Raw genomic sequence first — 13955 nt, 5'->3', positions numbered from 1 at the left:
TCATCTTTAATAAGTGCCTTAAACCTTTCTTTTAATCTGTAAATATAATTGGTATCTCTTTTGGAGGCTGAATTCAGCACAATTTTAAAGATACTATTTGTCTTAACTGCTCCTTACTGCAGTATCTGAATAAGTACATCACATTTAGATTTCACTTTTTAAGCGCATGCTTTGTTTAAATGGAAAAGTTGGAGACTATTGAACTCCTATATGTTTCATCTGCTAAAGAGCTTTAATTAAAATGGGGATCTCATTAGCAGAGACATCAATCTATAATTTATTGTTTCATTTGTCCAAATGATTCCTAAAGCATAACTTACCATGTAACACATCCAAACAATTGATAAAACCAGTCTGTAGTCTGACACAGGGTGAGTTTTTTAACAGACTTATCAAAAGTCTTTGACATTTTAAAAAATTTCTGCCTGTTAGAAAGAGTAGTGTTCTTCCCCATTAGAGTGACTTTTTCATCAATGGCAATGATTGATAGAGAGAGTCTATTCCTGCTAGAAAATAACCCTATTCACATTCTGAATCTAAATAAGACACTGGAGTCTTAGTGGTACAGAGTGTGTCCTTGCCCACCCCGCACAGACACAACAGCACAGGAAGTGTTGATGCACAGCCATGGTTTGCTTGCCCTGCCTGTCCGAGCCCTAGCTCGCTCCTGCACCCACTCAGTTTGCACTCCTGAATTTTAGGCAGCCACTCTGCACATTGTGTTGCAATTGAGCAGTCATATCAATGTAACAGTAACCAAAATCTCTCTCATATCTCTATAAGCTTGTGCTGTATCATGGCCTCAGAATGCTCAGCAGTTAAGGTTTTTTCCCCTGCTGAAGATATCAGTTGTTCCACTCCCAGAACCACCAACCATCCAGGAAAATATGGACTTTCTCATTCTTGAAGCTTGCAGAAGAAAGTGATGGAAGTAAAACTGAACTTATAAGCGCCCTCTCTTTTTCCCCTCTTAGGAGCAAATTCAGCAATGTAAATGAGCTATAAAAATAAATTTTGTTATTCAGTGAGCAACAAACTTCAATTTAGTTACCTGCACCAGACTGCTCTAAATTGCACATCTTGTCCAATGTCATCTAAGCCTCATGAAGCTAAAGGGTCGCTGTTATTGAGGGCCATTCATCCTTTATTGGCTGAACAATACCAATTCCAAGCAAAACCACAAGCCCTTTTGTGTATCTGAGGCAAATGGATGTGTTTGAGGTTCCTGAGTCAAAAAGGAACTTGGAGCCCCAGTGGTGTGGTTAGACTTGAGGAGTTATGCAGAAATTAGAAAATACTGTGGGGCCCGGGCTCTTGCAAGGCTTCTCCTCAGCTGGCAAATCCACAGGGCTTGTTGGAACTCCAGGGCAATTTTCCAGCAGAGGGGTTTAGAAGTTGTGCCATGGAAGTCATGTGTACGATACAGGAGGTGTTTCTTGTCAGAAATTTCAGAATTGAACTCCCTGCTTCCCAGCTTCCCATATTCTGAGCCCTTGAAGGCAGTGTCTGCTACTGACTCCAGCAGGCGGGGGAGGATGGTCCTCTCACACTTTGTGTGGCTGGGTGCCAGCCTGAAAAGGCAGATGGGAAAGAAGCCATGAAGTGGCCTGAAAGGTTCACTCAGCTGTTGCTTCAAGAAAAAAAAAAAAAAAAAAAAAAAAAACAACTTTGCCTTTATATTTACTAAGGGTTTAAGAGGGAAATGAAAATTATTCTTTTAGGAAAGGTAAATGGCTAAACAGTTTTAGCTGAAACCTACTAAAAACCATTTGCCTCTGGGTGGCCACAAAGCAGGAAAATATCACCAGAGAAGGAAAATGTTTCAAAAAGTTATCTAAATGAAAGAAACAGAAAGTTAAAATGGCACTCCTGACTTAACCTTAACAGCTACTGCTACTGGAGCTCACTATAATACTGCATCTTATCTGACCCAAAATCCTAAGCCAAATAGTTTTGTTCTCTGTTCCTTTATATTTTGCTGCTGGCTACAGATAAAATTGAGCATGTTTCGTTCAAAGAATATTAGTGTCTAGATACCGACTGTTCATCCACTCATAGACACAAAAGAAATAGTAAAGGGTATTTGCCTCAGCATAATGACTTCATCAAACAAATGGAACACAAGTACTGTAGAAACAGTATTGCAGAAACAAAGAGAGTTTTCATAAACTGAAGAACAGGAGGATAGGGATGGCTATTGCGCTTTCATGGAACAAAACTGGTGTTTCCTTTGACAAACAGCATCATAAAACAAAGCTGGGTGTTATTAAAATGTGTCTTGTCCCTGTAATTTTGTAAAAGATGGTGTAAATCTTTGGGGCTATTTTGCTTATATCCTTCAAAATAAAAGGACTCTTAATTCATAATTTATAAGCACAGCCACTCCAGTGAGTGTTCCTGCAGGCTACTCTGAGTACCTTAGCAACCCCAGAGAATGCTAAGCAGATACAGCAGTGACCCTTTTGGACATAAATAGTTTTTTTCCATATCACTTGATTTTTTTTTTCCTTTGGACTGTTAAGTCCTTTGTCCTCTTCTACCCAGGATGCTAGCTGGTCATCTCCACACTGTTGTAAAGATGAAAAGAGTGGAAATAACACGGAGACATCTTCACTGCTCCATGCTGACAGGGCAGAGGCAGCCTGTATCGATTGCCACGTCTAACTGGTAATAAGAATGTAAACTCAGCCTTGTGCTGCTTTCCATCAAAGCAGTGCAAGTCAGGCTTTCCTTTTGCACAGGCCTTCATTCATTTCTCCAGTTGTCAATATGTCCTGATAGAGCTTTTAGAGACTTATCAATATTTAACTGCACTTCTATTGACTCAGCAATTACACAGTAATTGATTTAAGATTGATTATAACCATGTTAACATTTTAATGGTCAAAGAGTAATATAACTAACTGAACATTATATTATTTTAGGCTTTTATTACCTTTGTCCATGTGTATTATTGTTCCTTGTCACCAGATTTTAAGTTTTATTTAATGTTGTATTGTTCACCAAAACTAACCGAGACTATTGTTTATAGATTTACTCTTTTCCAGAATTAATTCTTATTTTTACAGCGTAATTTTTTTACTATAATTAAAATATGCAAGTGGATCTCTTCAGAACACCTTGTTACTAGGTAAAACACATGAAAAGTGTGAGTACTGGCAAACAATCAATTAAACCCCTGTGCCACACACGAGGCAGTTAGCTAAAGGATAAGACAACTAAGTTATTTTATCAACTGCAGTGCTGTATCCAAGAGCTGGGTTTGATGATGATGCTTTTCATTAATCAGTTTTATTGATTTCTTGTGTGGAGAGCTCTGAGACCTAGCTGGAGCTCCAGCAGGTTTGAGCTCTGCCAGCTGTGGAGATATAAATATCAGCCAAGAAAAATATCCAAAAAATAAAACCAGGAATGTGGAAAGGTGGAATTTTTCCCCAGTGGAAGTGATTAATTCAGTCCTATTGGTGCTGCTAACTCTGTTTCTCTTGGTATGTGAGGTGTAGTGAAGGCTGTGTGTGATCTGTTGTGTACAAGAGCAGTGGGATGTGAGGGCAGGACCAGCTGCAGCCAGCACCAGGTTGGGATTTTACCTGTTAGACAGGTGGGAGTTTTTTGTTTCGCTGGTTTTGGTTTTGGGAATTTTTCTTTTGGGGAGGGGGTTCAAAAGCTAGCTAAATAAATAGAAGTGCAACAGAAAAATGGGAAGAGAAATTACACTACAGGTGTTCAGAGACTGTCACTACAATGCATTTTCTCATTTTACACCCAGTCTTTTCTGAGATGGTCAGAGCTTCATTTAAGAAAATCTAACACTACATTTTTAGATGCCTTTTGTCATGACTTACCTTGCTGGGGCACTTTCCAAGAACCCACTTCTGAAGTTTTTCTCAAGACACAGAGGCTGGTTGCTCTCACAAATAGATCTTGGGAGACTGAGTGTTAGATCTGGGCCCTAATCAAAGGGGAAAAGAGTAAAGGAATCTTCAAAGGATGCCTCACTATGCAAACGAAGAGGTCTGTGAGTTATTTCATTGCACAGCCAACTTGTTCACTGGTATCAACTAAAAATGATATTTTCTGCAATGAAGTGGGGAGGTTTGGAGTTTTTGAAAGTTTGTGAATCCTTCTTTAAAAAGCTATCCGAAAACTGCCACTTGCTGGGCTGCTACATCAAAGATGGCAAATCTTACTCTTCAGCACTGTCATTGTAGGATTTGGTCAGACTTGTGACTATTTATGGATGTGTATTTGTGACATCTTTTCCTGTTCCTCATTGGAAGTTTTGTAGCTTTCAGGCATGAGCAGCCCTGCAGACATCCTTTCACAGAATTGTCAGGGTTGGAGAGACCTCTGGAGATCATCCAGTCCAACCCCCTGCCAAGGCAGGGTCACCTGGAGCAGGGCACACAGGAACATGTCCAGGTAGAATTTGGATGTCCCCAGAGAGGGAGACTCCATGACTTCCCTGGGCAGCTGTTCCAGTGCTCTGCCACCCTCAGTGGAAAGAATTCTTCCTCATGTTGAGGTGAAACGTCTTGATCTTTAGTTCATGACCATGACCACTAGTAATAATTTTATTTTATCAGTGTTAGAAGGAATGGAAGCTCTTCTAATGAAAAGGAATTTTATGAGTACTCCTTTTTCTTTTCTCTCCTTCCTTTCAGCTACTTCATCCTTCTTCTCAAAGCTGAGGTTCAGCCTGATATGGTATTTAGGGTGGCAAAGGTAAAAATAAAGTAGAAGGAAGTCCTTTAATATTAATGCAGGCAGTTTAATTGGCATGTGGTGAGAAAAATCATCAGAACCTTCACTAAATACAAAGGTTGCTTCCATTGTGTACAAAGATTCCTCGAGATATGAGGTTTCAACATACCCACCTTGTGGTGTCATTTCAGCACAGCAGCTCAGGCTAGGCATGGTAATCAACATTTGCCATAATAGACAGAATTATGGTAAATATGGCTTCTGGATTCCTACTGCCATGTACAGGGTCCAGCATGAAAGCCTTTGAATGTTACCTTCTCACCAACCAAGGACGCCAGAACCTGGAGCCTCTCCCAGCTGCAGAATGGGATCTGACCCAAAACAGCCTGGTGGGCTCTGTGGTCTAGCCCAGGTTTGTATCAGGAACTGTAGTACTGAACCTTAACTTGAGCAAGTGACAAAACACCATCATTATCAGATAATGTGAGAGGCTGCATGAGTGCAGGAAGGCTTGAAAGGCAACAGAAAGCTTTCTTGAAGAGTCCAGGGAATTATTCCTGAAGGTTTGAGAAACCTTGGGGTTTTTTTAAATATTGAATCACTATAGAAGGAGCCTCATACTAAGGCTGAATTTTGGATAAAAGAAAAAACAAACCATAGACATTCTTACAGGACTGAAAAAAAATAGGTCCTCCTCCCCCAGAAATAATCACTGTTAAGAAGCTGATTTTGAAATTAATTTCATTTCTGTCTTGCATCTAGACAGATATTAGATGCGCATAAACACCCAGGAAACCTTTTTATTCTGACCTTGTTGCAGTTTTCAACTACTTTGCACCATGCCTGGGCCTGCAGTGGATCATTTGACTCCCCTCATTTGCTGGAAGTAAATTAGGACAGTCAGAAAAAGTCAGTGTGCTGCCTGAGAAAAAGTTTCTGTGTTCAGGATTCCTCTGCATCCAGTCAATTTGGATAAGGAATATCCAGGCGAAAAAGTTGATCCCTGCTCAGTCAGACTACTGATGGGGAAATAAATAAAACATTTTAAAAGGACAAGCCTGTCCACATGTCTACACTTAATTTTAAAACTTCATGCTTCATTTAAAGTTCTTATACATAGGTAGAAAATACTGAATTTCACCTTAAATGCTTCATTTTAATTAAAATATAATACCAGGGGGAAAATCTCAAACAAACAGACTGCCTGTAAAATAAAATGAACCAAGCAAATACCTGACATGGCAGAGTTGTAACTCAGTTCTTAGAGTCTCCTTTTGTAACTGTCCTGCATGAAACTGAGGAGCTGAATTTTTAGAGCCTTTGGGTGTCACAGTTTTATTTGAAAGTAGAAGAGGCTGCTGCTGCCTCAAATTCCTCAAAATTGTGTCTGAGATATCTCAAAGTATCTGGGGTTACTTGAACCTGAGAAAACATTGGTCCTTGAGCTCCAGATCCCTGTTTGCTGTATGCATCCAGAGGCTCTTTGTTTCTCCCTGACATCCACAGCCGGCCTCGAGGAACGCATTTTATTTATTTGTTTGCTTCTTTGCTTGCTTGTTTGTTTCTCATGAGCTCTGGGTGAGATTTAGGTATAGGTATGCTCTCCCTGGCTGACAGCCAGAGCCCAAAAGAAGCTTGCTGAGCTTCCACAGTTCTTGTCTTCTCTCAGGAATTCTGTCCTGCCTTTGATCCATCTCTTCTCATGCTGCTTCTTCCCACCTTTGTGCAAAATCTAGGTGGATTCCTAAATGGATTCTGTGATTATTAGCTGCTGCCAGAGATGGCAATAATATTTGGTACATCCCTTTTATGGAGGTTTTTTAATGAGGTTGGTGTTTGAACTAATGAAATTCTGACACATATACATCTCTCGTTGTGGTTACAATTCTGCACATTATTTTTTTTTTAAATATCAGAGTTTTTCTTTCTATTTAGCTTCTTTAGAATGACTTTTCAAGCTAAAAGAAAAATAATCCTTAAAATATACTAGTAGCACTGCAAAAAGGTTATCTATTCAAGCTGGCCAAAAAAACTTGGGCCTGCGGCTACACAAACACCTGTGTCTTATATATGACACTTACTGTAATGTGCCTCTGAGAGACAAGGCAGTAAGGGCAGGACTGAACTTTTACAATGCCTCTCTTGCTTTAACTTCATCTCTTTTGGGACAATACCAAAAGGAAAAGGAAAAACCCTTAGATGTCATTTATTATATGTCAACATTTCCTGGTTCCAAATGTAGCCCAAACTCAATTCCTTCACTTCTGTGTAACAGGAGGTCTAGAAACAGTTGTTTTGCATGACAAATTGCACTGTTACAGGCACTCTTGTAATTGGTATGGAAGGTAGACATGTTAGATTTAGGGGGAAAAAAAAAGTACAAAAGATTAATTGCAGTCTATTAAAATTCTAAATTCATCATCACTGGAAATTGTTGTCATTTTATACCAGAGCGGAAAAACTTCAGTGCATTCATGAAACAAATCCAGTATGTGTTAATCTGCCATGCCAACCTCATTCCAACTTGAGGGCCCAAATGTATTATAAAGCATAATTACTCCAGAGCTAAAATCTTAAGGAAGGCTTTGAGGGCAGTGTCTGTGAAACACAAATTGAAGCTGCCATGGTTCATGTACAAACAGAGAACTTAATCTAGTAGAACCCATAAAAGCAAGACCTTCTTAATTGCCCCAGGTATCAAAACAGAAGAAGTGTTATTAGAAATCCATATTTCATAATGGTTTTTAACACTGCTCGTTTTAAAGTGGAGTGAAAGACCTCCAAAGCAGCGAAGATTTCCATATGTTTTAAATTAAACAGTTTTAATGTCTTTTATATTGGCTAGCAATTGTCACAGTAGAATTACTTTTTTTACATAATTATGTCTGCAAACATGCAGTATGTAGGTAGATTATTATGAGTCTCTCTTTTTTTTTTTTTTTTCCTAGTCAGTTGTATCATAGAATATTAAAGGTTTTTAATAATGTATTGTCAGCCACTGAAGTGTCATAGAAGAGGAGATGGTCTTTCTTCATTAGCCCTTTTCAGGATAGCAGTGTGACTTCTGAGAATACCACTCAGGACCATTTAAATCAGTACATCATTTCTTTCTTTAAGGTAATCATTGAAGTCTTCTTTCAAAAAAGTAACCTGATGAAGATAAGTGGGGTCAAATCTGACAAAAACAAATTGTTCTTCACTACTGAAAATCCCATTTGGTAATGAAAAGATCAGTTCAAAGCAGGATTTCTGTTCTGAGCTTTGAGAAACTTGTATTTTCTTAGTGCAAGTGAACAGAGGTTAAGAGCAAAACAAACCTTTTCTGCCCTTCTTGTCTGACTGCAACATACCAAAAAAACCCCAAAAAAACACCAAAAAAAAAACCAAAAAAAAACCAAAAAACAGAAAATCCCTGGCAGTAACACTTCTTTACTTTTCCATAACATCCATATCTTAATTTATCCTAAATTATTATAACTTGATGATCAGCTAACTAGGAGCACTCATCATAATTTTCACTGGCTGTTTGCAAAACATTACATCTGGGTAATTTAATGCAAGTTACTTTTGTGAACACTTGCTTAAAGTAAAACACACAGACAACACAAGCAGATGAGACATCTCATGGTGTGATAGTGCTGGGAAGAGCACTTTGTATCTGCCCATGGAACTGCCTATAGGAACAAGCTAAAATCACAGGAAATGCATCATGGAGAGTCCCAATGTGATGAATTTTGTTTCTGTATAAATTGTTCTCTTTCAGTAAACTTTTCCCCACATTTTTCCCTTCTGGGATAGCCAGTGGTTGACATAATTTCTTCTATTTCATATGCATAAAATTACATGATGACTCATTTTTTTATAGGCTTAAGCTTACTGTTAGTGTTTACCCTGAGTGACTCATGACCTAATGGGCTTTATGTGCACTTAAGAAATTAGTGGAGAGTATTAAATATTCTGAAATCATTAGAATGGCTTTGCTATTTGTTTCAGTGTAGATGCTGAATCAGATGCTGATGTTTGTCATCTAATAATGACAAGCATTTTAGCAATGAAGTGGCTGAAAAATGGGGATGTCTTTGCCATTGCCCAGGGCGTGACTCACATCCAGGATAATACCCCAGAAAGCATTTTGATATCTAGTTTTCATAGCTGGCCACAACCATTAAGGCACAGTATTTCTTTCCTTCTAATGCCATTCCTTCTACCTCACCTCTGGGCCAGAATTCATTTTTCCAACTCTGTCTTCTCTGATGTCCTGAACCCCTTCTCCACCACTCTCTGATTCATGATTCACAGTGTCCCCATTCTAACTTAGGAAGAAAAACAACCTTCATTGCCTGCATTCACATTCCCTCTGCCCTGGGAGGTCTGTGTTCCCAGCACAAGGCTGAGGTTGCCCAGGGGATGGCCTCTGGATGGACACAAGGCTCCTGCTTCAACTGGTGGTGACTGGAGACGGGCAGAAGGGACAAAAGGAGAGGCCAGCAGTGTCATGAAGAGGTCAGGGAATGTTGAGAGAAGGAATGTGGTATTCAGGGCAGCCAGGACAAGGGGTGAGAGATGGAGAAATCTTGACTCCATGTTTCAGAAGGCTGGTTTATCATATTATGATATATATTATATTAAAAAAAAAACCACTAAAACTATACTGAAAGAACAGACAGAAAGATGCATCAGAAGGCGAGACAGGAATAGAAAGGAATGTATAACAAAGGCTTGTGACTCCCAGAGAGTCTGAACCAGCTGCATCCTTGACTGGTCATTAAGTAGAAACACCTCACATTGACCACTCAAGGAAGCACTGTTGCATTCCACACTAGCAGATAGTAATTTGTTTACATTTGTTTGCACTTGTTCCTGAGGCCCTCTCAGCTTCTCGGGAGAAGAAAATCCTGACAAAAGGATTTTCATAAAATATCATAACTACAAAGGAAGAGAAAGGAGAAATGGAAAAGTAGAGTGGTTAGTGGGCAGAAGCCATAGAAGAACAGGGGTCAAAAAGGTGAGGGAGACAGTGATGAGGGAGACTAGATTTTTTTTTTTATTTTCTTTTTATGTTTAGAATAAAAAAGCACATTGAATTGCAACTTTAAAATAAATGTTAGGTAGCAGTATTTATACAAATACATGCAAAACTAAAAGAACCTTTTGAACATGGACTATTTTTGGAACTGTAGAGCCAAACCAAGCTGTAGGTGCTATGATATTAAACCAAATGAAACAAACAAAAAAATCACTGGTATTCATATAGGATATAAGGACATACTGAATGTTCATCATTTCTACCCTGAGTTCATTGTTCTGTAAATTTGATTTTTATGACTGTATAAAAAAATTTCCTGAAACTTTCAGTTTGCAAAATGAGAATTTGATCAATTCAGAGAAATAGATGCTGGTATATGGGAAACCAAGCTGGTAAACAGAGATTTAAAGGACTTGTGAAAGTTCTAAGTAGAAACATCTTTTGATCTTCGAAGTTTTGCTGCTCTGTCAACATCATCCATAACTTTGACTGTCCTTTCTATTCTGAAATAGCTGGCTAAGTCATAAAAATAAAGAATAGAGATACTGTCCAAAGGTTACTTTAATCATGGATATTGACCCAACAGTAAAACAAGGATGGAAAGGTTTCTTAGTAATATATTTGTAATCTCAGGGTTTTCCTTCTCACAGCAGCCACAGGATTTGCTGCAGGAAAGGGCATTCAACAGACCACTCTGCCATAACCAAATCAGCCAGGAGTTGTGTTGTTTCACATCTGTTTTCTGGCTACCTCAGCGGAGCAGGTATAGTTTTATTTCCTATGATTTTCTGAGGCCGCAGTAAAAAACCCAGATACTGTTGTCCTTCAAAGGCTAGACAGAAATGAAACATTTTTTCCAAGCAAATTTGGAAGGCTAGTTCTGTCATCACTGCTCACTCACCCTTCCTTTCAAAGCTGTCTGCATTTGCACTCCATTTTTGCATTGTCTAAACACATCCCACCGAACTGAAACTGGTTTAAGGGAGCTAACAAACTTGTATTATTAGCATTAATTTTTTGCTTGAAAAAGTCTTGACCAACATAGGTTTAAAATGACCATGTGTCTCTTTACATTTCCAGGGGAAAGAAAAAGGAGATTGTAGTGGTGGAAAATAACTTGTAAATACTCTTGATTCCAAACCCATTCAGCATCTGAGTGTTTTTCTGTGATAGTCAAATAGGCTCTCAAACTACCTTGCTGAAATTATGCCTTATTGCAAGTGGTTTAATGTTTATACTGACTCTACAAGTGAAAAGAGCTCAGTCCCCAGGTGTTTCTCCAGTGTTTGCATTGCTTCCCCAATGCTTATGATAAATAGTACCTTTCCTAAAGCAGTGCTTATTTCCTTCAACTATTTGTAGGCAGCTGTCATGAACCCACTGAGTTTCTGCTCAGTTGATCTCCTGTGAGTGTATATTACCCTTCTAAACATTCTTCAAAAGTCAGATAACACCAGTTCCCTTTCCTGCTGTACTTGGCAGTGTTTTCTGGTGCCTGATGGTGAGCGTGCTGCTCTCTGTGTGATCAGTCAGAGGCCGAGGGAGGCACCCCCTGCCCAGAGACAGGAGCTGCAGGAGCAATGCCTCCACCTAGCTCTTTGAGAAGGAGTAGCCAACAGAGGAAAATAGAGAGGATTGGCAAGACTGGTGTGCTTTTGTCTCCACTCACCAAAGAGAATTAGTACTTCAGGGTTGGAATAGATAATTATAAACCCTTTTGTGGAACTGGTCAGTAAATTAAGCTGTGATGCGCTCAGAAAAGACTAATGACAACAATTCTGCTCCTCTGCTTGATTCTGCTCCTTAATCCTAGCAATGAGAGCATTCTGCAGGCCTTCTTCCAACAGACTGGATTTCACATTTCCCATTGTAGTCCCCTGAAGAAAATGTATAGGCAGTAGCATGGTTCCTAAGTCCTTGGGGAATTGAACACTTGGAGTCAAGTACAACTAGAGCATGATTATATAAATCATGTAAGAATAGACTTTAATTCTCAGGAAGAAAAAATAGACATTCTTTAATTACTTTTGCTTGCCTTTCTTCACTTTGGATTTGCTCTAAGTGTAAATCACAGATATGATAATGTTGTCCTCCTTCAAAAATGATTGTTAGAATGGTAAAAGCAGGGCTATGGCTGCTCCTTGAAATTCTGCCCTTAAGATAGAGAAAAAAGTTGGGCTGACTCAGGAATTGTCCGTTTTAGTGTGTTTCATTTTGATCTCAAAGGCAAGTTCTTATTAAATGCGAGGTTCAAGTAAAAGAGCTGAAAACCTGTGACTACAACATGTGAGCTACAGGTACAACTAAAACTGAAGACAGAAGGAAAAGACAGACGTCTCAAGATGAGGCAAAATAATTGCTAAAATTGACAGTGTAACAAAAAGTAAAAAAAAAAAAACCTAATTCAAGTGTGCATGAGTGTATCTCTGATTTTTCATTGTTTCACTAGTAAGAATAATAGTCATCTAAACAGATGTCATAGTGACTGAATTAATATGTGGAGGACCAGTGCCAGGTAGATTGAATATGGTGTGGAACACATCCTCTTCTCTGACACATGAAGTAGAAGCTTTCCAGAACAGTAAATGTCCTTTTTACGTGTCTGCTCAGGGTCTGACTGTGACTCAGACTGGGCTCAGCTGAATTGAGTAAATAACTTCAGCAAACAGAACACAAGGTGCAGTTAAAAGTTGGCTAAGGTGGAACGAAACAGAGGCAGCAGAGAGCAGTGTGGTGACCACGAAGGAAAAGGGATGGCCACCATTACAAAAACGACACAATAGCAGAATTACGCTCATCAGGGTGGCTGAAGGACTTCCCAGCACAGCCCAGCTCAAGGGGGAGCAAACACTGATCTGATTTGCCTCTCGGGCTGCCTCGGAGCCCAGGTGTCCTGTTAAAACAGGGTGTCCTTGTTCCCACTGGAAGCTGCAGGGGCTCATGCTCTAGCTGCACTATGGTGCCTGGCTCTGTTTTTCCTTAATTCCATAATACTTTTGGCAGAAATTCTATTTTAAATTCTATTTTTTTCCTCTTTCTTTGGGAGAAAAATAGAAAATGGCAGAAGTGTTCAGATATGGAGCTACACTTAGAGAATCATAAGTTCCCTGTTTGATACTTCAAAGTGCCTTATTTCCTATTAATCTAGGACACAGTTTTTAAGGAAGTGACAAAGAGTCTGTAATTTTATGTAGATTATTAAAATAATTGCTTTCTATAGCTGCTTGCATTTTAAGTCAATTCACTGTCTAAAAAGCTACAGTATGTTTCAGTGCCCTTTTTTTAAGCTACAACATTTTAAAACACAAAAAAAATCCCTTTTTCAGGTCAGTGCAGACAGAATGCACTGAGTAAGAATCTGCCAATTTCCTTTCATGCTTGATCTTTGCTTCCTTGATCATTTCTGTAATCTCTATCACTTTGGCTGTCTGTGCCTCCACTCGTAGCATTAACCTTGATGTTTTGTAATAGATGTCTCACATGGCCTTTGCTCTTTCCTGCTCTCTCCCTTAATTTCCTTGGCTATCCACACTAGTGGTTTTCTTCTTTTATAGCCTATTTATTTCCCAGTGTTATGTTCTTTCCTTGGACTCCCATTTAATTAAAGCTGTACTGTCAACTTGAAAATCACATTTCCATCTGAAAATGTTGTGTCTTCTCTTGTTACACGAAGCCCTTGAGATGACTCTGGCTAAAACACAGAGCAGGCTGGGGGGGTGTGGGGACTGTGCCTTGCCTTTTGTCATTTCACTTAACTTGTGTGACACTCCAGCATTATTCCAGTGTCTGGCATTTCTGCTGCCTTAGACACTTCTGCCACTGGCTGTTTGCAGGAGGAGAGGGGAAATAACCCTTCCAGCCTCCCATCATCTCCCCTGTGGCCTTACAGGAATACAAGTCAGTACTGAATGAATTAAGGTGTATTACTGTGCTGCCCTAAAAGAAAATTAAACTCCAGACCTCTTGCTTCCCCCATTGTTAGGGAAGGAGCAGGATGTGTATGGGCAGTTCTGGGATGTTTTCATTAGTGTTTCATGACTTCTGAAAATGCAGCCACTTCTGTTTGTTCTCTCCTTTTCCCTGCTCTGTTATCATGTACCAATCACAGAGCACATACAGCCCTCTCAAATACACCAAATGTCAAATAAAGAAAAGCTCTTTTTGTTCATAAGTACCCTCCATTAGGAGAGAAATAACTCCTGCTGCAGCAAAACTCTGTATTCGG

This window comes from Motacilla alba, chromosome 8 (genome assembly GCF_015832195.1).
Source record: "Motacilla alba alba isolate MOTALB_02 chromosome 8, Motacilla_alba_V1.0_pri, whole genome shotgun sequence".
Lineage (NCBI taxonomy): Eukaryota > Metazoa > Chordata > Aves > Passeriformes > Motacillidae > Motacilla > Motacilla alba.
Note: the sequence above shows the minus strand (reverse complement) of the source record.